The sequence below is a fragment of the Phoenix dactylifera genome, unplaced genomic scaffold (assembly GCF_009389715.1).
Source record: "Phoenix dactylifera cultivar Barhee BC4 unplaced genomic scaffold, palm_55x_up_171113_PBpolish2nd_filt_p 001894F, whole genome shotgun sequence".
NCBI lineage: Eukaryota > Viridiplantae > Streptophyta > Magnoliopsida > Arecales > Arecaceae > Phoenix > Phoenix dactylifera.
In genome coordinates, this window is record NW_024069182.1 from 22,620 (window position 1) to 49,570 (window position 26,951).

A 26,951-nucleotide genomic window follows, 5' to 3' on the forward strand; every position below is an offset into this window, starting at 1 on the left:
GAGACACCCTTCCCGGCGCATGAGCGCGAGGGAACCGGCCTAGGCGGGGAAGGAACCGGAGGTGGTGGCCTTGCTGGTTTGTTCCGAGCCTTGGACCGTCGCTCGGCCCCGCTCGCGGAGATGGGTCTCTTTCGGCTTGGGACAACTGCTTTCCTAGGCATTTTTGACCTAAACACGGGAGAAGAACTAGGAAAAATGGAGGAAAACTCGATGGAGAAGACCTAGAATGGGTCGGAGACGAGGTCGGAGACGACTCTAGGGTTTTGGAACAGTGTCGGCTGTGAATAGAAGTGTCGATTGAACGTTTCGATTAGGGTTAAAACATCGGATTTCCGACCTCGAGTCGACTCCAGTAAGTCGCGAGTCGACTCGACCTCGAGTCGACTCCAAAATATGCGCGAGTCGACTCCCCCATGAGCCGACTCTAAAATATATCCGAGTCGACTCGAACTCTGGCACGCACCCAAAAATCATGTTATTTTCGTGCCACAAGAGAGAGTTATGGACTTATCCATGATTTAGGAACTGATTTGATGATCATAGATAACAAGTCCTATGTCCACCATAGACTAATCCTCAAAATCTATGAACTAGATGAGAGTATCACGAGAATGGATCAATCACTCCTAACCCTCTTCTAAGTATGCAAAATCGATCCTCACTCAGAGGTTTTGTGAAGATATCAGCAAGTTGATCATCAGTACACACAAATTGAAGTGTCACATCACCATTCAGTACATGATCTCTTATGAAGTGATGTCTTATCTCAATGTGTTTAGTTCTTGAGTGCTGAATTAGATTTTTCGTTAGATTAATGGCACTTGTATTATCACAGTTGATGGAAATTTTATCTTGTTTAATGCCATAATCTTCAAGTTGTTGTTTAATCCACAAGATTTGAGCACAACAACTCCCGGCAGCAACATATTCGGCTTCCGCCGTAGATAGTACAACCGAGTTTTGTTTCTTGCTAAACCAAGAGATTAAATTTTCTCCTAAGAATTGACATGACCCGCTGGTGCTTTTTCTATCAAGTTTACAACCAGCAAAGTCTGAATTTGTATACCCTATTAAGTTTATGCTAGATTCTTTAGAGTACCATAAGCCTATATTTTTTGTTCCTATTAGGTATTTAAAAATTCTCTTAACTGCAATTAAATGTGATTCCTTAGGATTAGATTGATATCTAGCACACATGCATACACTAAACATGATATCAGGTCTACTTGCAGTGAGATATAATAAAGATCCTATCATACCTCAATACATCTTTTGATCCACTGATTTACCTGATTCATCTTGGTCTAGTTTGCATGATGAACTCATGGGTGTGCTGATTGACTTGTTTCCTTCCATATCAAACTTCTTAAGCATCTCCTTGATATATTTAGCTTGATCGATGAAGATCCCTTCTTTAGATTGTTTGATTTGGAGCCCGAGAAAATAGTTCAGCTCTCCCATCATGCTCATTTCAAATTCACTCTGCATTAGGTCAGCAAATTTTTCGTAGAGGCGATTGTTAGTAGCACCGAAAATAATATCATCTACATAAATCTGAACTACTAACATATCTTTGTTTTTTCTTTTTAAAAACAATGTTGTATCAACGTTCCCTCTAGAGAATTCATGGTCTAGCAGAAATTTGCTAAGTCTTTCATACCATGCTCTAGGTGCTTGTTTCAAACCATAAAGTGCTTTGTTTAATTTATACACATGATTGGGGTATTGATGATTTTCAAAACCAGGAGGTTGTTCTACATACACCTCCTCATTAATATACCCATTCAAAAAGGCACTTTTTACATCCATTTGAAATAATTTGAAGTCTTTAGAGCATGCAAATGCTAGTAACAATCTAATTGCTTCAAGTCTTGTGGAGTGATTGATTGAAACCCTATTTGATTTTGATGAGCTCAAAGCAATTGAGTATATCTCTTGTTTACTAATGAATTCAATTAAGTGTTTCAGTGAAAATCTTGTCTAAGTATCACTAGACATGGTTCATAATATTTTGGATAAGTTAAGAAGTCAGCCTGAACCAAAGTCTGAGATTCGAGTCGACTCCAGAGTATCACGAGTCGACTCCAAGCGTATCAAGTTCACTGGCACGGGCTCGAGTCGACTCCGGATAAGTACAAGTCGACTCCGACTGAGAACAGACAGACGAACAGAAAGCTTCAACTCAAAACCTGTCAGCGAGTCGACTCCTGAAATGCGCGAGTCGACTCCGATGTTCACCGAGTCGACTCCAGGGTAGTAAGAGTCGACTCCAAGGAGTCACAGGCAGAAAAGTCAGAGAGCAGTTTTCGGGTCTGAGATTCGAGTCGACTCCAGTAGAACGCGAGTCGACTCCAATGGTTGGCAAGTCGACTCCAAAGAAAGTGAGAGTCGACTCTCAGAGAAACACAAGGAAAAAGTCAGAGAGCATTTTTCTGACTCTGAGATTCGAGTCGACTCCCGCAATACGCGAGTCGACTCCGAGACTCCGCGACCACAAAGAAGACAGAAGACCAATTTACTGTCTCTGAGATTCGAGTCGACTCCCAGACAGCTAGAGTCGACTCCAAGGCAGCTTCACATCAAAAAGACAGAAGACAGTGTTTCGGAAACTGAGAGCCGAGTCGACTCCGAGGAAGTTCGAGTCGACTCCAAGACTGGACGAGCCAAAAGACAGAAGATAGGGAGTTCGGGCTCTGAGCGGCGAGTCGACTCCCAGGATTGTCGAGTCGACTCGAGTGGACCAAATTCAAAAATAGATCCACGGACTCCATGGGATGAGCCGACTCCGAGAAAGCCAGGTCAGCTCCAGAAGTTGGCGAGTCGACTCCAGGTCAAGACGAGTCGACTCCCAGTCGAAGAGGGCACTTTAATTCAAATCCGAAACAGTTGCCGAGTCGACTCCAAAAATGCATGAGTCGACTCCCGCTACAGCCGAGTCGACTCCTGATCGCGCGAGTCGACTCCAACCCACCAACGGACACATTGTCAGGCTGTGCAGAGTGTGCAGAACGGGCAGAAAAAGGTCTCTAACGGCTAGTTTCCGTGGGGGTTGGTTTAAATAGCCACAGAGGACTGTAGCAAGGGAGAGAACAACCATTCCACTCCAAGTATTCAAGCATTCAATCTCTGCAACCTGTTCTTCAACGAAAAAGAGGGAAGAGCTGCATTAACTGCATCCACCTACATCTTCCCAGCAATTAAAGAATCCTCCTCCTGCATTCAAGTCGACTACACATTCAAGAGAAGACCCGAAGTTTAAGAAGTCATTCCTCTTCTCCAACTTAAAAGTGTTTGAGGGCTTCTAAACTCTTTTCAGATTATATTGTTTTCCATCTGCTTTTGAGAAGCTTAGTTTTCTGTTTGTCTATTTTATTTACAACTTGTATTTGCTTGGTTCAATCGGGGGATTGAATCAAGGGTATTGAGGTTGGTTGGTGAGCCGAGTGTAAAACCAACGTGTTGTAAGGGTTCGATTGTGATCCCGGGAAAACAATCGGGGTGGTTCTAGTCGGTGAGCCTGGGAAAACCGATCGAGTTCGTTGTGAGCTCGAAAAAACAACAAGTTTGGTTGTGAGCTTGGAAAACAACCGGCTGTAATCCAAGGGGGGTTATAGTGAATTCCCAAGTGAGACTTGGGGAGTGGACGTCGGAGCAAGGGTTAGCTCCGAACCACTATAAAACTTGGTGTTTGTGATTGATTGTCTCTCTTCTTCTTCCTCTCATATCACTCACAGCACATAGCAATTAATTAAACAACTTGCAATAGTTTTAATTAGTCATTCACAACGTTTTAAATATTCAAATTATTTTAAAACCCAATTCACCCCCCCTCTTGGGTTGTCTATCTGGGCAACAAGTGGTATCAGAGCCTAAACTCTTCCACCCAAGAGTAAAAGATCGAAATGACAACCCCATTTGGATCTTCTCACATTGAGGGTCAGTCCACCAAAGACCCCCATTCTTTTAATGGATCCGACTACTCATATTGGAAGGCTAGGATGAGAATATTCATCCAAGCCCAAGACTATGAGATGTGGACCATTATAGTAAATGGCCCATACATCCCATCCATATATGTAGAAGGTGTCACGGTACCCAAACTAGAAAAGGATTGGGATGAACATGACATGAGAAAGGCACAACTAAATTCTAAAGCTATGAATGTGCTTTATTGTGCCTTAGATAGAAATGAATTCAATAGGGTCTCAACTTGCAATTCTGCAAAAGAGATTTGGGACAGACTTGAAGTGACCCATGAGGGCACGAATCAAGTCAAAGAATCCAAAATAGATAGGACTACGTCTTGCTCGATCAGGACCCTAGCTTTATTGCGAGCCAAAAGACCGATCTTTCGATCTGGAGATCGAACTAAATGAGAAGCTTGCCCCACTTTAAATATTTTGGTTCATAAATATGAACTATTTAAAATGGATTCTAATGAAACAATCACATGCGTGTTCACTAGGTTTACTGATATTGTCAATGGCCTAAAAAGCTTTGGCAAGAACTATACTAACAGTGAGCTTGTCAGGAAAATCCTTCGGTGTCTACCAAGGTCATGGGAAGCTAAAGTGACGGCAATCCAAGAAGCCAAGGACTTGAACAAGTTACCACTTGAGGAGCTTCTTGGATCCCTAATGACGCACGAGCTAACCATGAAACAACACAACGAGGAAGAGTCCTCCCATAAGAAAAAGATAATAGCTCTAAAATCTACTTCATCTAACAAGGACTTATCTTGCAGTAGCAGCAGTGAAGAAGAAGAACATGAGGAAGATGATGGTGAGGCACTTCTTGTGCGCAAATTTAGAAAATTCATCAACCACAAGAAGTCCTATCATCAAAGGAGAGGCCCCTCAAATTCCTACCGCAAGGACAAAGGTAAGGAAAGGAAAAATGAGGGGATTGGGTGTTACGAATGCAAGAAGCCGGGTCACATAAGAGCTGAGTGCCCTTTACTGAAGAAGGGGAGCAAGTACAAGAAGAAGAAGGCTCTTGTCACGACACTATCCGACTCAGACTCATCATCCTCTTCATCGGATGAGGAACAAGAGGAAAAGGCCAATTTCTGCTTCATGGCCAATGGAAATGAGGTAACGCTCGAATCGCCTTTAGATTTTACTTTTGATGAGCTTTATGATGCTTTTAATGAACTAATGATTGAATATAAGGCTATAAATGTTAAAAATAGAGAATTAAAAGTAACTAACCAAACTTATATCCGTAAGTATGATTCATTAGTTAAGGATAAGGATTTAATCACCAAAGAAAATATAGACCTTAAGACAAGCAACCAACTTTTAACTCAAAAGACTAATACCTTAACTAAGGATAATGAAAAACTAACTAAGGAACTTTTCAGAACTTAAAAACCATAAACAAATCTTAAACAAGGATCTCACAAAAGAACTAAATGATCTAAAGGCAGAAAATCAAACACTAACCAAAGAACTTAACAAATACAAACCTTTGGTTGAAAAATTTACATGTAGTTCTGAAAAGTTAAATATGATACTCAATAGTCAACGAGCAGTATTTAATAAAGCGGATTTAGGGTATAAACCAAGAAATAAACAAAAACTTCTTAGTAACTTCTTTGTTAAAGCTGGGGAAAGTAAAACTAAGAAAATAACCTGCTTTTGTTGTGGAACTATAGGTCATAAAGCAAATATGTGTAATTTTAGGAAAGGTAAAACAAAAAGGAAAATTAAAAGGGTATGGGTTCCAAAAGGAACCAACATGACTAACCATGAAGGACCCAAGAAAACTTGGGGTACCTAAAATTATATAATCTGCTTGTGTAGGAGTGTCTTGCAGCCAAGGTCAACAAAAACTGCTGGTATTTGGATAGTGGCTGCTCAAGGCACATGACGGGTGACAAGGATCAATTTTTCACCCTTGAAGCTAAGAAGGGAGGTGCTGTGACTTTTGGAGACAACAACCAAGGTCACATCATTTGGTATTGGTAAAGTTCAAATCACCCCTTCTACTTTTATTGATAATGTTAGATATGTTGATGGTCTAAAGCATAACTTATTAAGCATTAGTCAACTATGTGATTAAAGGGTATGATGTTATGTTTAAACCATCACTATGCATTATAACAAACCCTAATGACAAATAGTTTAGTTTTTAAAGGAATTAGACGTGGAAATGTATATGTTGTAGACCTTGAAGATCTTGCAAAACATAACCAGTGTTTAGTTGTTAATGAACTAAAGATAATGATGCTAGTTGGTTATGGCACCGCAAGTTAGGTCATGCAAGCATGGACACAATAACTAAAACTAGTTAAAAAGAGATTCCGTGATAGGTTTGCCAAAATTAAAATTTGAAAAGAACAAAATATGTGAAGGCATGTCAATTTGGCAAACAATCTAGGAACTCATTTAAATCCATAAAATGTGTCTCTACCTCTAGACCTCTTGAACTATTACACATGGACCTATTCGGACCGACTAGAACAACAAGCCTAGGTGGAAATAAATATGGTCTAGTTATAGTAGATGATTATTCTAGGTACACATGGGTCATGTTCCTAGCACATAAGGATCAAGCTTTTTCTGTTTTTAAGAAATTCCATAAAGAAGTAACCAATGCTAGAGATACCTCAGTAATAGCTATTAGAAGTGACCATGGTACCGAATTCGAAAATCAGTCATTTGATGAGTTTTGTAGTAAAAAGGGGATAACCCATAATTTTTCTGCACCTAGGACACCACAACAAAATGGAGTTGTGGAGAGGAAAAATAGAACTCTAGAGGAAATGGCAAGAACTATGTTATGTGAAAGTAACCTCCCAAAGTACTTTTGGGGAGAAGCCATTAATACTTCTTATCATATATTAAATAGAGTTTTATTAAGACCCATTATAAAGAAAACACCTTATGAACTTTGGAAAAACAGAAAACCAAAAGTTAATTACTTTCATGTTTTTGGATGTAGGTGTTTTGTTCATAATAATGGGAAAGATAATTCTAAGTAAATTTGACTCTAAATCTGATGAGGGAATATTCTTAGGTTACTCTACAACTAGTAAAGCCTATAGAGTCTTTAATAAAAGAACCTTAGTTATAGAAGAATCTATACATGTTGTATTTGATGATTCTAGTGACATCTCCTCTAGTAAGAAAGTTAACTTTGATGATGATGCTGAAATTCTTGAAGAAAAGATAGACGAGATGACATTACAAGATGATAATCAAAAATTGATTGAAGGAACATCATCAAGCCAAGAGGCTATTGTGGATCATGGGCTAACTAAAGCTTGGAGGTATGCTCACGGGCATCCTAAGGAAACTAATTCTAGATGATCCATCTCAACCGGTTAGGACTAGAGCATCCCTTAGGAATTTAAATAACCATCTAGCTTTTGTCTCACACTTTGAGCCCAAACATATAGAAGAAGCCGAAAATGATGTAAATTGGATAAATGCAATGCAAGAAGAATTAAACCAATTTACTAGAAACAAGGTATGGAATCTAGTAGAGAGACCTTCTGAATATCCTATTATAGGTACTAAATGAATTTATAAAAATAAACTTGATGAAAATGGAATTGTTATAAGGAATAAGGCTAGACTAGTAGCAAAGGGTTATAATCAAGAAGAATGTATAGATTTTGATGAAACCTTTGCTCCTGTAGCTAGACTTGAGGCTATTAGATTATTATTAGCATATGCATGCTCTAAGGACTTCAAACTATTTCAATGGATGTAAAAAGTGCATTTTTAAATGGGTATATTAATGAGGAGGTAATATGTAGAACAACCTCCTGGTTTTTGAAAATCATCAATACCCTAATCATGTATATAAACTGAACAAAGCACTTTATGGGTTAAAACAAGCACCTAGAGCATGGTATGAGAGGCTTAGCAAATTCCTATTAGAACATAAATTCTCTAGGAGAAATGTAGATACAACAACTATTTCTGAAAAAGCAAAATAAAGATATGTTATTAGTACAGATTTATGTTGATGATATTATTTTCGGTGCTACTAACAATCGCCTCTGCGAAGAATTTGCTGATTTGATGCCAGAGTGAATTTGAGATGAGCATGATGGGAGAGCTGAACTACTTCCTCGGGCTTCAAATCAAAACAGTCTGAAGGAGGCATCTTCATCAATCAAGCCAAATATATCAAGGAGATGCTCAAGAAGTTTGATATGGAGGGAAACAAGTCAATAAGCACCCCCCATGAGCTCATCATGCAAATTAGACCAAGATGAATCAGGTAAATCTGTAGATCAGAAACTGTATAGAGGTAATGATAGGATCTTTATTGTATCTTACTGCAAGTAGACCTGATATTATGTTCAGTGTGTGCATGTGTGCTAGATATCAGGCTAATCCTAAGGAATCACATCTAATTGCAGTAAAGAGAATCTTTAAATACCTAATAGGAACAAAGAACATAGGGTTATGGTATTCTAAAGAATCTAGCCTAAACCTAATAGGATACACAGATTCAGACTTCGCTGGATGTAAGCTGTTAGATGTATGCCCTAGAAGCCAATTTGGCTGACACATTGTTGATTCTAGGGACATAATTTTGTACTTGACTATTATTATTGAATAAATAAAGGCATCTTTTCATTCATATTGTTTATGTGTCTATGAATCGTCCTAGAAATTAATAAGATGATGATACATATTCTCAAGAGTTGAGAATTTAAGCCATGTATCATTGGTGATTAATTTCTAAATGCTCCTGATCAATGGATCATCACGAGGACGGTGATCGATCCGATCAGTGCACAGATCACTTTCCTTCTGGATGGACGAGACTTGAGTCCACAGTGTAGGAACACTGAAGTGATAGTGCAGGTGCTTGTTAGAGAACAAGGGTACTGAGCGTGACCAAGACAAGAAGTCACTTGGATGTCTATCCACTCGGTCAGTGACTTGCTTGATGTATGCAGTAGTGTGACTGGTCCTTTTGACCTGCCGGGTGCTTTCGGCTACTCACAGTGACGGTTATTGTAGTTTGGACTACACACATACATGGTCTCTAGCCATATGGGTCCATGCAGTGTAGATTGGCTGCAGTAGCGTTCACTGTAGGAGTAGGGTATGCACCTATTAAGGAATCTATCGACCTTGATAGAAGAGGAGTGATCCTATGTGATTTGTTAGACTGAGTTCTAAGACCTTGGCCAGGGCAGTAATTTAAGTGGGAAAAGAGTTTCCACTATCGAACTCAAGTCGAATAAAATCTTGACATTATGACAGGACGAATGGGGTTGACGAGTTGTCCATGACCTCCGTCCTGTAGGGATCCACGATAGTAGGACTGTATCCACCGTTAACTGCACCTAGAGGTTCATCATTCCATTCTGCTGGTAGCCACTACATGCTGCTAGGTGTCACTGGTGGATGGTGGGACTCATAGGGATTATCTTGATAGATCGATAAACCCTAATGAGTTGAGTTGGAATCGCTTTCCAAACCCATTGAAAGAGTTTTCAATGATATTGAGATAGAGATCACCAATATATCTCACTTACCAGTCAGTAGATAGAACCTATGGGGTCACACACACTAGAAGTATTGACCGATCCGATGGTTGAAATCGTGATTAGGAATCACAAGTAATCAATTTGATTTGATAAGAAGTTGAAGAAGGAAAAGGGAATTAATTTAATTGGACTTGAAACAAGAATCCTACTTTGGGTTAGGATTCCTAGAGTTCCTAATGGAATTAGGACTGGAAATCCTAGTTGGAGTAGGACTGGGATTCCTACTTGCGAATAGGATTTCCTACAATCCTAATGAGATTAGGAACTTTGAATTAAAATTGGATTCCTACTTGGAGTAGGATTCCTAGAAATCCTAATTTGGATTAGGACTTCCGAATTTCAAATAAAGTCCTAACTTGGGATTAGGACTAAAATTTAAAAACAAATCCTAATTGGATTAGGATTCCTTAAGTCTAAATTAATTATTAATCTAATGAATCAACATGACTTCTAATTGGATTAGGATTGAAGAGTTCAATTAAGTCATGATTCATTCAAGTCCTAATTGGATTAGGACTAGCGTAGATTGAACCCAAATTTGGCTAATCCTAATTAGATTAGGATTAAACCATGAGAGAGGCACCTAATCCTCTTTGGAAGAGGATTGGGTTAACCAAGTAAGAGGGGCATGAGCCCCTCTTCACTTAGTTGGTGCGACATGAAGAGAGAAGGGGGGCCGGCGCCCCCTCTTGGAAAGTAGTCAAGGGCTCCTAACTTGTAGGAGCCCTTCATCCTTATTAAAGGAGGACTAGGGCCGACGCCCTAGATGAACCTTTCTCCTCTTCATCACGTGGCCACCCCCTCTCCATCTCTCCTTGGTTCAGCCGCCATCAGCAAGGGGAAAAGAAGAGGAGGCGTCTCCCTCCTCTTGGTCTTCTTCCTTGGCTTCAGCGCGTGTGAAGAGAAGAAAGCTGCGAAGGGATTTGATCTTCTTCCTCTTCTTCATCCTTCTTCTTCCTCCTCTCAAGTGCAATCAAGAGTTGATTGAAAGAGAGGACATCAGCCATCAAAGCTATCTCTGCAAGGGAGCTAGCACCCCGGTGAGATAGAGAGCTTGGATCGGATCCTGCTTCGTGTGGATACCCGTAGAGGCCGGACATTTGAACGGCTTCAAGCGAACCCTCTTCCAAAACCACGAATTCAGATTTGCGGTGATCATCTACCCGCGTAAGGTGAAGATTTGATCTTCTTAATAGTTTTAAAAGTTTTAATTCTTACTTAATTACGAAAGGTCTCGAAACAACGTTCATGCGATGAACGTCGAACCCGTGCATGCCGATTCCGCTGCCATCTGATTTTTGTTTTGAAATATCAGCGGCATGGGCGGGTTCCCAACAGTGGTATCAGAGCCTAGGCTTCGTAGATTAAGGTAAGAATTAAATATCTAAAGGCTTATTAGATCTGAAAATTGAATGATCATGCATGCTGAAAAATTCTGCATGCAGATTTTTCAGGGGTGCTGATTTTTTACATGCTGATTTTTATGTGATAAAAAGATGATTCTAATTGCATTGTTAATGGGATTACAAAGTTTAGAATCATGATTAGCATGATCAGCGACCTATGTCATGATATAATCAGTTAATTTTCAGATCTAAAAATTATAATTGTTGCATACGGTGATGATCATAGGATTCAAACCCTTTTGGTATCAAATGTAATGACCTGCGATGTGATCTGCGATGTCATGTAATTTTTCAGATGCTTGCATGCATCTTATTTGATGTTTTGAGAGGCCTGCGTGCCTCCTAAAAGGAGATGTAATTTATTTTTATTTTATTTTACATCTGGTTGTATTTCTGTTATGTGATGTACATCAACGATCAAGCTGAAGCAAAGGCATGAGATGAAAGGTGATCTAAGCGGTTGATGGCGATGGGATCAAGAGTTGATCAAGGATCGAATCAAGGAGGCTTGGAACCAATTCAAGAGTTGAAGACCACTTGATCGATTGATGTGCATGTGCTTGTAATACGACCTAATTAGAATCCATGATCATCACCTAGTTAAAGTTTAGCTTTAATTTGATGCTGCGATTATAACTGCCTGCAATGCACCGTTTGCATGTGATGTGAATGAGAGTCGGGTAGATAGGTTTACATGTGATGTAGCAAACCCAATTAAGACCTAAATCAAAACCTCCTCAATCAAGTCGAGAGTGAACCGACATGAGCAAGTCATATTAGATTAATTGATCTAATTGGTGTCTAGGAAAGCAAGAAAGGTGGTTACTTAATTAGGACCTTACTCTCTGAGTAAGGGAAGCCTCCCACCTGCTTACCTGGCCAATTGTTCGATTACCTCTTATGAAGGGCTCAAGTTGCAAACACTAAGACCTGATTAACCAATATTAAGTCAATAGGTCTTCCACTGTAGTAGAGCTGCTAAGGCCTTTCTGATGTTGATTTGTCTCGGCTGGACACAGTGGTCAAGTTGCATCGGAGGGCTGGACCTCTCTATAGACATGAGATGTTGTAGGGTAAAGGTGGGGTTGGGCACCAATAACTGTTAGGTGAGGACCCAATGACGACTTTATCCTACGGTTATACGGTGGGTCTGACTTAACTAAGAAATGGGACCAATAACTGTTAGGTGAGGTCTTCATGGCTTAGAGACCAAGTTGCACTGCACCATGCTTGAGAAGCATTGTACAAGAGTTGTACACTCATCCATCTATGTATCACCAATAACTGTTAGGTGAGGTGGCATGTAAATCGGTGGGACCGCAGTACCCACTAGAAACCCTAGTCGTGTGGAATTCCGTTTTCCTACCAGGGGAGTGTGAGGAATTCGAGAAAATAGTGGGAGTTACATTTGTTCTAAAAGACCTTAGAACAGATTAGGATCAAGTACAAAAGTCTAACTAGAATCTTTACTCTCTGCAGATACAATGTCGGCTTCAAACTCTCTGACCCGTATTCTGAGACCAACCGACTGACCGGAACCAATTACAAGGACTGGCTTAGAAATCTCAAAATGTTTTGGACTGTGAGAAAATAGGCTATATACTCGATTCAGATATCCCCACACTACCAGCACGTCCTACTGATGTTCAGCGTGAGTGCATAAAAAGTGGTTGGATGATGACATTAGAGTAAAATGCTATATGATGGCATCCATGTCTAATGAACTCCAATGCCAGCATGAAAATATAAAGACTGCTAGGGATATACTGGCACACCTGCAAGAGTTGTATGGTGAGCAGAGTCGCACAGCTCGTTTTGAAGTGTCCAAGAGGCTTTCAAAGCGAAGATGCGCGAAGGGCAGTCTGTCAATGATCACGGTCTGACCATGATCAAGGACCTAGAGGAGCTTGAGAAGCTCGGTATGGACATGCACAAGGAATTGCAAGTGGATTTGATCCTACAGTCACTTCCTGATTCATTTGGTCAGTTCATAGTAAACTACCACATGAATAAGATTGAATGCACTAAGACTGAACTAATCAACATGTTGGTAACTGCTGAGGGAGCCTTGAAAGGTTCAAGGGGCAATGTCCTTGCTGCTGAGTTGACTTCTGGTTCCAAGAGAAAGTCTACTTGGAAGAAAAAGAAGCCTGCTAAGAAGCAGAAGAAAGACAAGAAGCCAAAGAAGGAAGTTCAAAAGAAAAAGGCTAACGACAAAGAAAATGTTTCCACTGCAATGTCGAAGGCCACTGGAAGAGGAACTGTCCTTCATACCTCGAGAGCCTGAAGAACAAGAAAGGTGACACACCTTCAAAAGGTATAGACTTGCTCATAATTGAAACCAATCTAGCGGTTTCTTCTACTTCTAGTTGGGTTATAGATTCTGGTTCTAGTGCTCATTTGTGCACTACCATGCAGGGTCTAAAGGAAAGTAGAAGGCTGGCGGAAGGTGCGGTACCCCTTCGGGTTGGCAACGGGGCAAAAGTTGCTGCTGTGGCTGTGGGCACCTACCATCTGCGACTACCGTCTGGATTTAGTTTAATACTTAGAGACTGCTATTATGTACCTGTTGCTAGCAGAAATTTGATTTCTGTTTCATGTCTAGCACAGGAAGGTCATGTTTTTACATTTGACAAAGACTGCTGTTCTATTTATTTAAGAAATAAAATAGTAGCACGTGGTTTTATGATGACAGTCTCTATCATTTACATATGATATATCTGTGAATATTACCGAGCAAGAAGTGAGTGCCAAAGGATCCAAAAGATCCAGGGATGAGATAAACCAAAGATATTTGTGGCACCTCAGACTTGGCCATATTGGAGAGGATAGGATGAGCAAAATGGATAAAGATGGGCTTCTCGGCTCATTGACTTCCGAGTCATATCCAGTTTGCGAGTCCTGTCTTCAAGGAAAAATGGCTAGACTGCCCTTGTAGGACATGGGGAGAGGACCACTGAAATACTTACCCTAGTACATACAGATGTATGTGGCCCATTCGATGTGCTAGCCAGGGGACGTTATTCTTACTTCATTACCTTTACCGATGATTATTCACGGTATGGGTATGTGTATCTTATGAGACACAAGTCTGAGTCTTTTGAAAAGTTCAAAGAGTTCAAGAATGAAGTAGAAAAACAAACTGGAAAACCTCTTAAGGCTCTCGATCAGATCGAGGAGGAGAATACCTTAGTGGGGAATTCCGGGACTATCTCAAAGAAAACGGCATAGTCTCACAATGGACACCTCCGGGTACACCTCAACTCAACGGGGTGTCAGAGAGGAGAAATCGGACCCTGTTGGACATGGTCAGTTCCATGATGAGCTTCACTGATTACCTATGTTCCTTTGGGGAGATGCCTTACTCACAGTGATTTATTTATTGAATAGAGTTCCCTCTAAATCCGTTCCTACCACACCGTATGAGATATGGCATGGTAAGAAACCAAGTCTGGGTCATCTCAAGATTTGGGGATGTCCGGCCCACGTCAAGCGACTACAGGCAGACAAGTAGAGGCTAGGACCATAAGTGCTCGTTTTATAGGATATCCTAAAGAGTCATTAGGATACAATTTTTACGTCTCAGAGGATCACAATGTGTTTGTGAGCCGTCATGCCATCTTCTTGGAAAATCAGTTATCCTTGATAGAGGCATGGGAGGAAAATTGAGCTTGAAGAGAAAGTCTCTGAAAAGCAACGATCATGGATCCTATAGAACCCATTCATAAAGAGCCAGTACACGATGTCCCTCGACCACCTCGTAGATCTAGTAGGATCTCCCATCCTCCCGATAGATACTTAGGTATACTAGAAGAGGATACCGAGGAAATGTTCCTAGTGGAGATAGGGATCACATACAGGATCCCAAAACCTACAACGAAGCGATATCTGATATCGATTCCGAGAAATGGCTGGAAGCTATGAAGTCAGAGTTAGACTCCATGCATTCCAACCAAGTCTGGACCTTAGTAGACCCACCAGAAGGTATTGTACCTATTGGATGCAAATGGATCTACAAAAGGAAGATAGGTTCGGATGGAGAGGTAGAGACCTATAAAGCAAGGCTTGTGGCAAAGGTATAGTCAGCGCGAAGCATTGACTATCAGGAGACCTTTCACCTGTAGCCATGCTAAAATCCATCCGAACATGCTTGCCATTGGCAGCATTTCATGATTATGAAATCTGCAGATGGATGTGAAAACTGCTTCCTGAATGGATATCTTGATGAAGATATCTATATGGAACAGCCATTGGGTTTCACTTCCAGTGATGGAGATCACAAGGTCTGCAAGCTGCAAAGGTCCATCTATGGACTAAAGCAAGCCTCTCGGAGTTGGAACACTCGTTTTGATGATGCAATCAAAACGTTTGATTTCATCAAAAATGAAGAGGAACCGTGTGTTTACAAAAAGGTTAGTGGGAGTGCTGTCGTTTCTCGTACTGTACTAGATGACATTCTCCTGATTGGGAATATATTCCCATGCTAACCTCGGTCAAGGTCTGTTGTCAAAAGAATCTCCATGAAAGACCTTGGGAAGCATCCTATATTTGGAATAAAGTCTATAGAGATAGATCTAAAAGAGCTTGGCCTTTCACAGAAAATGTACATAAAGGAGTGCTGAAGAGGTTCAGCATGGAAAACTCCAAGAGGAGTCTCTTACCCTAAGCATGGAATTCATCTCTCCAAGAAGATGTGCCCCAACACATCTGAAGAGATTCAACGCATGAGCAAGATTCCCTATGCATCGGCAATAGGAAGCCTCATGTATGCCATGCTGTGTACACGACCTGATATAGCTCTTGCTTGAGTGTCACAAGCAGATATCAGTCGGATCCAGCAAGAAGCACTGGATAGCTGTGAAGAACAGTCTTAAGTACTTGAGAAGAACTAGGGACATGTTCTTGTCTTGGGAAAAGATCAGAGTTGAAGGTAGAAGGATGCACACATATTGATGATAGAAAGTCTACATCAGAATAGTGCAATGTGGTTCAGTAAATTGGAAGAGTTCCAAACAACCGATCATTATAGATTCTACCTTAGAAGCTGAATCTTAAGCCGTATCTAAGGATGCAGTGGAAACCTTCTGATTAAAAGTTAATTGCAGAGTTAGGTGTAATGTCATTAGAGCCATAACACTTTACTGCGATAACATTGGCACCATAGCACTAGCTATGGAGCCATGTCTCATCAGAAGTCCAAGCACATAGAGCGCGCTTCCATTTCATACCGACTATGATGTAGAGGTGCAGAGAGTAGACTCCGCGGATAACGTGGCAGACCCGTTCACTAAGCAGCAGAGTCAGAAAAAGACTGAAGCCCACCTTGAGAAGATGGGCCTAAGATATATGACCAATTGGCTTAGTGCAAGTGGGAGATGTTAGATGTATGCCCTAGAAGCCAATTTGGCTGACACATTATTGATTCTAGGACATAATTTGTACTGACTATTAATATTGAATAAATAAAAGGCATCTTTTCATCATACTGTTATGTGTCTAGAATCGTCCAGGAAATAATAAGATGATATACATATTCTCAAGAGTGAGAATTTAAGCCATGTATCATTGGTGATTAATTTCTAAATGCTCCTGATCAATGGATCATCACGAGGACGGTGATCGATCCGATCAGTGCACAGATCACTTTCCTTCTGGATGGACGAGACTTGAGTCCACAGTGTAGGGACACTGAAGTGATAGTGCAGGTGCTTGTTAGAGAACAAGGGTACTGAGCGTGACCAAGACAAGAAGTCACTTGGATGTCTATCCACTCGTCAGTGACTTGCTTGATGTTGCAGTAGTGTGACTGGTCCTTTGACCTGCGGTGCTTCGGCTACTCACAGTGAGGTTATTGTAGTTTGACTGCACACATACATGGTCTCTAGCCATATGGGTCCATGCAGTGTAGATTGGCTGCAGTAGTTCACTGTAGGAGTAGGGTATGCACCTATAAGGAATCTATCGACCTTGATAGAAGAGGAGTGATCCTATGTGATTTGTTAGACTGAGTTCTAAGACCTTGGCCAGGGCAGTAATATAAAGTGGAAAAGAGTTTTCCACTATCGAACTCAAGTCGAATAAATCTTGACATATGACAGACGATGGGGTTTGACGAGTTGTCCATGACCTCCGTCCTGTAGGGATCCACGATAGTAGGACTGTATCACATGTTAACTGCACCTAGAGGTTCATCATTCCATTCTGCTGGGTAGCCACTACATGCTGCTAGGTGTCACTGGTGGATGGTGGGACTCATAGGGATTATCTTGATGATCGATAAACCCTAATGAGTTGAGTTGGAATCGTTCCAACCCATTGAAAGGAGTTTTCAATGATATAGTGATAGAGATCACAATATATCTCACTACCAGTCAGAATAGAACCTATGGGGTCACACACACTAGAAGTATTGACCGATCCGATGGTTGAAATCGTGATTAGGAATCACAAGAAATCAATTTGATTGATAAGAAGTTGAAGAAGGAAAGGGAATTAATTAATTGGACTTGAAACAAGAATCCTACTTCGGGTAGGATTCCTAGAGTCCTAATTGGATTAGGACTGGGAATCCTAGTTGGAGTAGGACTGGGATTCCTATTGGAATAGGATTCCTACAATCCTAATGAGATTAGGAACTTTGAGATTAAAATGGATTCCTACTTGGAGTAGGATTCCTAGAAATCCTAATTGGATTAGGACTTCGGATTCAAATAGAGTCCTAATTGGATTAGGACTAAAATTAAATACATCCTAATTGGATTAGGATTCCTTAAGTCTAAATTAATTATTAATCTAATGAATCAACATGACTCCTAATTGGATTAGGATTGAAGAGTTCAATTGAGTCATGGTTCATTCAAGTCCTAATTGGATTAGGACTAGCATAGATTGAACCCAATTTGGTAATCCTAATTGGATTAGGATTAAACCATGAGAGGCACCAATCCTCTAAGAGGATTAGGGCAACCATAAGGAGGGGCATCACCCCCTCTCCTTCTTGTTGGTGCGGAAAGAGAGGGGGCCGGCGCCCCTCTTGGAAATTCAAGGGCTCCTAATTGTAGGAGCCCACTTTTATTAAAGGAGGACTAGGGGGCGCCCTAATAGAGACTTCTCCTTGCTGCCGTACCCCCCCTCTCTCCTCCTTGGTTCAGCCGCCAAGCAAAGGGAAAAGAAGAGAGGCGTCTCCTCCTCTTGGTCTTCTCCTTGGCTTCAACGCGTGGAAGAAGAAGGCTGCGAAGGGATTTGATCTTCTTCCTCTTCTTCATCCTTCTTCTTCCTCCTCTCAAGCAATCAAGAGTTGATTGAAAGAGAGGACATCAGCCATCAAAGCTATCTCTGCAAGGGAGCTAGCACCCCGGTGAGATAGAGAGCTTGGATCGGATCCTGCTTCGTGTGGATACCCGTAGAGGCCGGACGTTTGAACGGCTTCAAGCGAACCCTCTTCCAAAACCACGAATTCAGATTTGCGGTGATCATCTACCCGCGCAAGGTGAAGATTTGATCTTCCTATTAGTTTTAAAAGTTTTAATTCTTACCTAATTACGAAAGGTCTCGAAACAACGTTCATGCGATGAACGTCGAACTCGTGCATGCCGATTCCGCTGCCATCTGAAAATTTTTGAAATATCAGCGGCATGGGCGGTTCCCAACACAGACCACGCCCTGAATCCATCGCTGGGTCTTCGGCGGTCTATAAGAGGAATACGAGAAGAAGAAAGAAGGGGGAGGGAGAGAGCTCTGTTCCACGGAGGAAAAACAGAGCTTGCTCTATTTTGAAGAGAAAAGAAAACCAAAAAAAAGAGAGAAGAGAATAAAAAAATAGAGAGGGTTTGAGGTGGATGGCAAAGGAGTTCTTCAGCCAACCAATGGAGATGACGAGCACCATGAGCGGCTGAACCTCGGTTTAGGGGTTCGATGAAGCCATAGAGGAGTATTCGTTTCATTTTTATTGACTTGAGTTTATATTGTAAGATTGTTGCATGATGAAGAATTTATCAATTGATCTTATGATTTATCCAATTTATGTGAATCATTTATCTTGCAGAAAATATATTACATAAATTGATCTATTTCATCGAATCCAACACCTGTGGTTTGGAGGAGATATTCATGTGACATCGATTTCATGTTTAATGATTTAATGATCAGATGCATCATGCTAGGTTAGACAGGTCATGCTTATTGTTAGAGTAGATGGTTTGTGCTAGACTGAGATGATTCATGCTGGAAATTAGCTATAATTTTTTTTGTGATTGCTTTGGCTTGTAATCGGAAGCAATCAAGTCTTACATACAACTCAATCATTGAAAGCGTCACGGATATAAATCTATCGGTGGATTCTAGCCCTAAACACCTCCCTCCATAGTTAACTCATACTATTACATCCATATTAATTCTTAGTTTTTATCATTTACTCTAGCTTATACCCTTTGAAGTAATTTAAGAAAAAAACTTGTCTCCAATCCCTGTGGACCGACATCCATAATCACTGTCCTACAGGATACATGCTATTGCGTGGTTTATTTTTAAAATTGAAAGAACCGATCAATTTCTGACGCCGTTGTCGGGGATCGCTAGCATAGTTATTTTTCTTTTCATTTAAAAAAAAAACTTTCAATATATATATATATATGTATCTAAAATAAAAATATTTTTTATTTTTGTTACTTTTCTTATCTCCTTTTTCTCTCTTACTAATTTTTAATTTTCTTTTGATATTATTTGATCAGGAATCGAAGAGAAAATCTGGGACGATCAAAGAGGGGACTGCATAAAAGGAATGCTGTAGAGGTTTGCTTAAAAAAAAAAATTTACTGGGAAAATTTTCTTTGGTAACCTCTAAACCTTTCTTGTTTAAATTGATTGTTAGCTTAAAATTTTGCGGTGATTGTTTGATTTTAATTTCAGCAAAGGTATGAATGCATGCCTGATACACATACACAAATTAATCCGCACATAGTAAGGGCAATCACCCCAACAAGATAAGAGCCGGATTTCGTCACCGAACTCTTGCCCAACTTAGGTGAACTCAATCTCATATAGTGTCACTTTAATTAAAATCAATTAGATGTTGGCCCCTAGGGACATTCGAGCTCAATAGGACGAAGATCACCAAAAGTTGCATTAATTTCGCTCTATGGCTTAGTTGATGTCTAGGCAAGCTTTGTTCCTTAAGAAAGACAGTTCATCTGTTCGAGGCAAGTGATTTTTAAGTGGGACCTTTGCGAATGCATCGTGACCCCTCCACTTACCTGGGAGCTTACCTGGTCAACTCGGTTCATTAGACCGGATTGAGGCTTAGGTGCCCTCTTCAAACCAATTAGGAGCTGTCTAGTGATTTTAGGGCGAATACAAGGATTTGATGTGTTGTTCTTTTATTGCATGCTTGACTGATCAAGTACTAGTTTATGCAAGGGAGTCGTTCTAGAGTACGTGACCTATTACCTTTGACCCTGAAATAGAACGAACCCTTAGGAATATTCGAGCTGAGATCAGAACATTAGAATCATTCCCACCTCCTGAGATGGCTGAAGAACAACCCAAACTCCTGAGGGAGTACTTTACTCCCACCATTTACACTTTCCCATCTTGCATTTGATTACCTAAAGTAGCAGCGGTACAATATGAAATAAAGTCTAGTGTGATCCAAATGCCCCATCTTTTTATGGGCTCACCAACGAAGACCCATATAAACACTTAGATGAATTTTTTGAGATATGCACCACTGTCAAGATTCAGAACTTCACTGATGAAGCTCTGAAACTTAGATTATTCCCCTTCTCCCTTAAAGATAGAGTCAAGCAATGGCTGAATTCTTTAGAAGCCAATTCGATTCGTTCCTGGATCAAATGCAACAAGAATTCCTAAAAAAATACTTTTTCATAGGAAGAACGAACCAGTTTAGACGTGCCATCACGAGCTTCTCCCAAACTGAGGGAGAAGAATTTCATGAAACTTGGAAGAGATTTCGGGACCTAATCCGTAAATGTCCACATCATCAAATACCTAAATGGCAGCTAGTGCAATGTTTCTATGACGGATTGACTGAACGAAACCGTCAGATGATCGATGCTGCATGCAGGGGGACTTTCATGCTTCAAAATGAGCATGCAGCATGGCAATTATTTGAAAATCTTAATGAAAACTCCCTCCACCATGCTTCTTGTTCTCGTCAAGCACCACCGAGTTCTCAAAGAAAAGGGGCCCATTTGTGAAATAAGTCATTCTATGGACCTGTCTAGCAAAGTAGATGCATTGTCCCATAAGATTGACCAACTGATGATAGGAGGACATGTCGTTAGCTCTTTCCAAGCACAAGTAGTGCTATCTGTTCTAGCCCATTGCATCCTATTCATGAGTGCCCCTCAGCACCCCAATTTCTCGAACTTGTGCAAGAACACATCAATGCTGCCCAAACACAGCCCAAACCGGATAATGACCCATTTTCCAATACATATAACCCGGGATGGCGGAATCATCCAAATTTTTCTTGGAGGCAGCAAGCTTCGAATACTGCCCAACCCTACTCCCAAAATTTTCAAAACCCTTAGAATTTTCATCTCTACCGTCCCTCAACTCAATTTCAACACCCTCCTCCTCCAACCCAAAGAAATATAGCCTTTGAGGAGAAAGTGTTGAACGCCCTTCAAGGTTTGGAAACCATTACACAATTGGTGCACCTCACACGCAATCCATCGCCAAGCTAGAATCCCAAATGGGGCAACTAGCTAATGCACTGAACAAGCGAGAGGAAGGAAAGCTTCCAAGCCAACCACTAAGTAATCCTAGGGGGACAATACATGGCTCAAGAAAATCAATTAAATGCAATTCATCATGAACAAGCCAATGCTTTGACTATCCTAAGGAGTGGACGTGTAGTAGACAATAAGATTGGGGAGGACAACAATAAGGAAGGTGAAGAAGAGGATAGAAATGTGTTAAATGAAAATCTAAAACCTTCTTCTTCTTCTTCAGCTAGTCCACCTTTTGCCAAAAACTCACATCCCAAAGGCCCCATTTCCTGAAGCTCTTAATTCACCCTCTCCCTTTGACAAAGAGGAAACTTCACTAGAGGAGATGATGGAGGTTTTCAAACAAGTTAAAATCAACCTTCCGCTTCTTGATGCTATTAGACAAGTTTCCTCCTATGCTAAATTTCTCAAAGATTTTTGTACCCAAAAGCAAAAATCTAGGACACATGTGCCTAGAAAGGTCTTCCTAACTGAGCAAGTGAGTTCTATTCTCCAACACAACACCCCTCCGAAATTTAAAGATCCTGGTGCTCCCACCATCTCCTGTGTCTTAGAAAATAATTTCATTGATCGAGCACTCTTAGATCTAGGGGCAAGTGTCAACCTTTTACCTTATTCAGTTTATGAGAAACTTGGGTTAGGTGAGTTAAAACCAACCTCGGTATCCCTTCAATTGGCTGATCGATCTGTAAAAACACCACGTGAGATAATTGAGATGTTCTTGTCAAGGTAGACAAATTCTATTTTCCAGTAGATTTCATCATCCTTGATATGGAACATGAACCTAATCCTAAGAAACAAATCCCCGTGATCCTTGGGCGCTCCTTTTTAGCAACAGCCAATGCGTGCATCAATTGTAGAATGGGGGTAATGAACATATCATTTAGGAACATGAAGCTAAAATTAAATGTGTTCAATGCGGCCGACCAACCCGCGAGGGAAGTTGAGTGTTTTATAATAGAGAAAATAGATGACCTCATAGAAGGAGATGCAAAAACTACCTCACTATGTCTGGCTGAAGACAATAAACTTAGCGCCTGTTGGGAGGCAACCCAATTCTCTTAGATTTCTTTAACATTGAGGATAATGTTAGGTTTAGGTTTGGGGATATTTTTAAGTATTTTTAAGCATTTTTGGTTTTATTTGCATCTCTTGCATTCGTTTTCACTTCACAATGTCAGATTTATGTTTGGGGGTCTTCATCTTGATTTTCATCACAAAAAAAAATGTTCATTTTCATTTTTATAAATTGAAAAAATAATAATAATAATATTTTTTACCTAATTTCTATATATTAATGCGAGAATGATAAACACACAAGGTATATAAAATCTAAAAAGCCCAATGACTAGTCAGAAGTAATACAAATTTAAGTTCTTTTTATTAAGTCTCTCTTAGGGAGTTGTAAGCTAATTAATACTTTGGAATTTTACTACACACTGGCCGACCCTTCTAAAATATAGGCTCGACATTATATTGATAGTATAGTAGCAACCTTGGATCCTGATGAATCATACTTATCTAATCCAAAAAAAGAAAAAAAAAATTAATCAATAAAAATGGATTTAGTCAGGAACATCGAAAAGGGCTACCTATTATCAAAGATCAGGTGGGCTTGTGATGAGGACTCCGAGCATAAGTCCGTAGGGGAGTCTTGATGCCCGACACCTTGTGCCAACTGCTGTGAGAGTTGTCGACTGATTGCTCGTTACACGGAGAAATCACCACAAGAGTAAAAGTGCACAATTTATGCATTTTCCTTTATGAAAAAAAAAACTCTGTATTGACCTTGTAAAAGACAATAGTGTGAAAGCCGTCGTTGTAAAAATTCGAATAAACTGGAATATTACAGATAAAGCCCGTGAGGTACTAAAGTAAACATCCACAACTCTCGAAATCCTGCAGATAAGATGATTTTGAATCAGTGAGTAGGTCCCTTTCGACCAATCTTTGGAAACTACTAGTCTTAGCAATATTTTGGAGATCCAAACTCTTAGCTTGTGTACAGTCCAGATTTTACCGAGCACTCCAGTATAAATAAGTCTTACAACTTCCTAACGGAAACTTAATGACCTCAACTTGAATTGCATTTTGACCTAGGATTTAGGCTGACTTAGTAAATAAAATCGTGTGTGCTTTGAAATTCTTATCATTTATGTATCTTAAATTAGATTTAAATAATAATAATAATAATAAAAAGGAGAGTTTTTGAAATTCTTTGCTAGTATGCATTTGGAATTTGATTTTCACTTCATAGATCAATCGATCTAAAAAAAAATATTAATAATAACAATAACAATAAATGATTTATTTTAAGATTGAAGTTTGTGGGTATCTTCACTGAAAATCTTCACGAGACTATAACTCGTCCACTAGGGTAACCTAGGGTTTAAAGCCTTGTTGCATATGGTAAATGCAATCGCGATGCCTACGAAAGTGAGTTAGAATTTTTCTTTTTCAGTTTTATTTTGCTCGAGGACTAGCAAAACATAGATTTGGGGGTGTGATAAGTGCTGAATAATTTATAATTTAGTTATCTTTCCATAGCACTTATCAATGTTCTTAAACTGATAAATACATATTTTACCATGAAATTGAATAATCATTGAAATAGATTTAAAATATGGTAAGAAGTAAATAATTCTTTTCTTAAACCAGACTCTGAACTTGTCTCTCTCTTGGTTGCGTTCTTTCATGAAAACTACAGGAAAACATATAAGGAGGAGATTGTGTTGACCCGGTTTGGTAACCTAATGGAGTTGTAATCAAGCTAAGGGTATAATTAAATGGGTTTTGGTCCTGATTAGATTGAAAGTTATAATTAATTATTTTTGTATGGGGAAAAGGTTTGAGTAACCCTTTTTATTAAGTCACAGTCTTGTTTATTTTATCTGGTCGAGTTCGGTCTGAAGCAGTTTAGCAAGAATTAAATTTAAATAACACTGGGCTCGAGAACAAGTTCAAGCAAATCAACGATCATGACCCACCTCAAATCCAAAGCCAATTTCCAACCAATTCCTTACCTGCCTTCGTATAAAATTTATAATTTTAAAACTAAAAAAATAATTAAATATCCACAGTAATTTTGGAAAAAAATTACTGGAATCACTGTTCATATGAACAGTGTTCCGAGATGACACTGTTCATATGAACAGTGTTCCGAGATGACACTGTTCATATGAACAGTGTTAGAAAAAAAAATCATTCACTGTTCATCTTCTTCCTCCCGCAGTGCATCACGGCCGAGATTTGCGTCTTCTTGTCGATCTCGCGGCCAGCCCTCTTCCTAGTAGCTGAGATTCACGTCCGCCATCAGCCATTCCAGCCGCATCCAACGAGTGCAGCCAGCGACCAACTCCTCCGTCTTCATCCGGATCTCTTTCCAGCAGCCACGCATCACAGCCGACGCTCCCATCCTCCCATGGTCCAAAGAAGGAAAGCCATGAAGCATGATTCCTTCCACGGATCCACAGCTTTGCGACCAGCATCCTATTTTTTGCCATCACCGTCCGCATCTCCTCCGGATTCAAAATCTCCAAATCACGGATTGACGCCCTTCATCATCTTCACCCGAGATCCAGCCATTCTCCCAGCATCATGCCCTCGCGTGCAACAGGAATCAAGCCTCCGCGAGATCAAAGACCGCAGACCATGCCTTGAATCCATCGCTGGGTCTTCGGCGGTCAAGACGAGAAGAAGAAAGAAGGGGAGGGAAAAACAGAGCTTGCTCTGTTTTGAAGAGAAAAGAAAACCAAAAAAAAAAAAGAGAAGAGAATAAAAAAATAGAGAGGGTTTGAGGTGGATGGCAAAGGAGTTCTTCAGCCAACCAATGGAGATGACGAGCACCATGAGCGGCTGAACCTCGGTTTAGGGGTTCGATGAAGCTGTAGAGGAGTATTCGTTTCATTTTTATTGACTTGAGTTTGTATTGTAAGATTGTTGCATGATGAAGAATTTATCAATTGATCTTATGATTTATCTAATTTATGTGAATCATTTATCTTGCAGAAAATATTTTACATAGATTGATCTATTTCATCGAATCCAACACCTGTGGTTTGGAGGAGATATTCATGTGACATCGATTTCATGTTTAATGATTTAATGATCAAATGCATCATGCTAGGTTAGACAGGTCATGCTTATCGTTAGAGTAGATGGTTTGTGCTAGATTTAGATGATTCATGCTGGAAATTAGCTATAATTTTCTTTTGTGATTGCTTTGGCTTGTAGTCGGAAGCAATCAAGTCTTACATATAACTCAATCATTGAAAGCATCACGGATATAATCTATCGGTGGATTCTAGCCCTAAACACCTCCCTCCATAGATAACTCATACTATTACATCCATATTAATTCTTAGTTTTATCATTTACTCTAGCTTATACCCTTTGAAGTAATTTAAGAAAAAATAACTTGTCTCCAATCTCTATGGACCGACATCCGTAATCACTGTCCTACAGGATACATGCTATTGCGTGGTTTATTTTTAAAATTGAAAGAACTGATCAGTTGGTCATGTAGAGTGTCCCCAACTTGTTCCACGTGCTATCACCATAGCTCCTATGGTGATCTTCCATGAACCACCAACGAAGGTAGTAACATACCCTTCGCTGTCAAGCTGCCCAACAAAAATCAAGTTTCTCTTTAAGCCTGGAATATGCCTCACATTTTTAGCTTCCACACTGACTGATTCAGCATCCTGATATGAACTTCACCTTTTTCCATGATATCTAAAGGCTCATCATCAGCAAGATAAACCTTTCCGAAGTCTCCTGCAGTGTAATTCAGCATACACTCCTTCCATGAGGTAGAATGAAACGAAGCTCCAGAGTCTAGGATCCGCGACTTCATATGACTATCCACGCTGAGAATCAGAGCATCGTTGACTTCATCTGTGGTTGTATTCATGGATTCCTCGTTTTGTCCCTTGCTCAGCTTCTTCTTTCTGAGCCAACAATTCTTTCACGTGTGGCTCTTCTTACCACAATGCCAGCAGCCATCATCTTTCGATCTAGACTTGCTCCTCCTCTTAGACTTGATCAACCATAGTTTTCACTGCGCTGTACGGTTCTTTCTTTATCTTCAGATGTATTTAGAACCGAACCAGAGTATACACCAGACTCTCTCCTTCTGATATCTTCGCTGAGTATCAGATTTCGAACCTCCTCAAATTTCAGCTTGTTTGAGCCAAAAGAACTGCTTACAGCTGTCACCGTTGCACCCCAACTTTCTAGCAAAGAGGATAGAAGAATTAGGGCACGAACTTCATC

The 26,951-nt window shown here is 40.2% G+C and overlaps 1 long non-coding RNA gene across 1 annotated transcript; it reads right to left on the reverse strand.

Annotated features, from left to right (window-relative positions):
- Positions 1-4,286: 4,286 nt before the first annotated feature.
- Positions 4,287-26,450, reverse strand: LOC120109188. The gene is made up of 3 exons (XR_005510191.1): positions 26,440-26,450; positions 17,732-17,735; positions 4,287-4,348 (listed from the first exon to the last, which is right to left on the reverse strand). It is a non-coding gene; the product is annotated as an uncharacterized LOC120109188 (long non-coding RNA).
- Between the last annotated feature and the right edge of the window lie 501 nt (positions 26,451-26,951).